Source organism: Notolabrus celidotus, chromosome 7 (genome assembly GCF_009762535.1).
Source record: "Notolabrus celidotus isolate fNotCel1 chromosome 7, fNotCel1.pri, whole genome shotgun sequence".
NCBI lineage: Eukaryota > Metazoa > Chordata > Actinopteri > Labriformes > Labridae > Notolabrus > Notolabrus celidotus.
Window position 1 is genome coordinate 10,636,209 of NC_048278.1, and position 2,671 is coordinate 10,638,879.

The following is a 2,671-nucleotide window of genomic DNA, read 5'->3' on the forward strand; positions in this document are numbered from 1 at the left end:
TTTAGAACGACTAGGAGGCTCCTTTGTCCTACTCACTGCAGCTAGGGAGCAGATCCTGTGTCTATCAATACTGAGTTATGGCCTCTTTTGTTGCTTTAAATGGTCCGCTCTTCAAAACTACATGAAAAACAAATACAGTCTTCTGTTTTTCTTTCTCTGGTATCCAGCCAAAACAGAAAAATACGCAGACAGAACTTTTAATCAGCAGCCAGAATGTTGCCATCATCTTATCTCCTGTGACTCTGCGTCCTTTTATGGAAACATCACATTTGAGGTTGGCAACAATTTAAACCTCTGCTTCACTTTGACCCGTTGTCCTGATTTGAAACTTGTTGGTACCATTTAGAGGTTACAACAGTTATGGTCAAAGTTGAATTGGATGTTTGTATTCCTATTGCATCAAAGTCTAGGTGAATTGAGCGAGAGTAGCAAGCTACAGCACTGCTAATTGAGCAGTACTGGTTTGAGGATAAATTAAATTACTGTTCAAGCAAAGTAACCAGACCTTGTTGAGATTTAAGAAAAAAACAGCAGTTAACAAGAGAGTGAGTAAACAGTTAAAGAGATACAAATAAGCCTGCATTGATTTTTTTATTTTTATTCTTGTCTGATGTTTGCTAAACATATATTCTGCATCAAGAGCCCAAAGATTACTCAATCTAATTCTTCACCACTAATGTGAGTGTAAGTGAACAAATAAAAGGCTTTGAGAAAAAGCAAACACCTCAAGATTGATTGATTTCTCTTACTTTAGAAAGCTTCCTTTAGAGCCACATGAGAAATAGCCTCTCTTCACAAAACATGAAAGAATTCCACATGATGCATTAACTGAGGATTAAGTGTATTTTCACTCCTTTAAACTCCATAAATGGAACTATGTTGTGTGAAATGTTGTTGCCACACATTTCTTAGTTTATGAGCAAGTATCTTTCAGACTTTCATCAGGTTATGATGGATAGACACTATTAGCAACATAATGATATTATGTAAAATGCTATCAATGATACTTAATTTTTTTAAAGCTGCATTCATAACTTTTTTGCTGATTTGAGTGTTGCTGTGCTCTCATGTTTGACAAGAGGCGTATTTATTCTGTCATCATTCTGTGGTATAACTTCTTGAAATACCCAAGGTCTAACACTGCAGTTACTACTTTTATGCAATTAACAGAAATATTAGTCTATGTTGTGCTTCCTAAACAAGGTCTGCCAAGTAGCCAGTGCCTTTTGTCGCACACTCATGAATAAAGATAGAAAATGGAAAACACAGCTCTCAGCATTCAGTGAGCTTTCCCACCTCAATGCATGAGGAAAAAAAAAAGTTTACATTTCAAAAGGATTGAAAACAGGTGGTGAGGGTTCAATGATGCCATTGAATACTTGTCTTGAGAATAATAAAGCAGTAGCTTCCTGTTCAATACATCTGCGATATTGCTCCAGACTTCATATGCTCAAAAATAAGGGTTCATCCGCATATCAGCGGCTCCATCTGTCTGTGCAGCCGCTCCTTCACAAACACAAAACACACAAACACACACACACATATACACAGAAACACATACACTCACAAGATCAGTGGAGTGGGCAGCCTTGCAGAGCCTATCCAAATAAGTTATGGGAGCAGCTGAATGTGATGACAGTCTGCACCGGAATTGTTTCAGTTCTTCTCAAACCATATTGAATGTAGGAATAAAAAATGTGTGTGTCCAGACATCAGATATGCATCTTTTGCAGCCGGACAGGGACCTATCTGCTTCATCTGACTCTTCTTATCTATTCTTTTTCCATCATAGATATGTTTCAAAGACATAATATAACCAGAACAGCCTTGTAAACAATCATACGAAGATCTTATTACCACACTGAAAGTGTTCTGTTTTCCATGCCTGGCTGCGTTTTCCTGTTTATTGTTCAGTTGGTTTAAATCAAAGAGAAAAGCAGAGTGCAACAGTGAAATTAAAACATCAAATACTAAGCTTCCTCTGAAGTTCAGAGACTGGTTCAATATTCTTTTACAAAAAAAAGAGCAACCAAATGTTGATTCAGCTCCTTGTTGCTAAATGCTGTCAGGGGTTTCCTGCTCAACTCTGAAGACTGAATTTGCATGCAGAAGCGTTCGTATGCTGATGTGCAGAGTGGGCTTTGTTGTCTGTTTATCAGGATGCATAAAAGTAAGAGAAATATTAACAAACACACATACATAGACACGATTGTTGAATTGACATGCAGGTCAAAACACAGTCTTACAAACGATGATATCTCATATCTCCTATAGAAATGAGCCTCACCGTCTGTGTCTTCAGAATTGAAAACAGATGTAAATACATGTTGCAGTTGGGACCTCAATTTAAATTCACACTGCAAAGAGAGGAAAAAAACAGCTTTATGCTCAAGCATGTATGGACATATATACATTAAAGAGGCGTGAATTCACACACTCGCACCCCTCCCTCCTCTCTCATCAAAGCATTGTTATTACACCAGAAGCAGCGCACTCTGCTTTATTTTGAAGACACATGGCTAATAGCGCCTAACATCTCTTGCATCTATTTTTCAGCTTAAAGGGGAAGATTCCTGGCAGCTTTGACGGGGAGCTGAATAAAACAGGGTATTGCGCATTTCCTCCACTGTGAGAGAGTAATTATCTTTCTCTCTGGGAAATCAATTCCATA

The 2,671-nt window shown here is 37.9% G+C and overlaps 1 long non-coding RNA gene across 1 annotated transcript; it reads right to left on the bottom strand.

Annotated features, from left to right (window-relative positions):
- Nucleotides 1-1,870: 1,870 nt before the first annotated feature.
- LOC117816461 lies at nt 1,871-2,359 on the bottom strand. Its single transcript, XR_004631959.1, has 2 exons — nt 2,288-2,359; nt 1,871-2,148 (listed from the first exon to the last, which is right to left on the bottom strand). It is a non-coding gene; the product is annotated as an uncharacterized LOC117816461 (long non-coding RNA).
- Between the last annotated feature and the right edge of the window lie 312 nt (nt 2,360-2,671).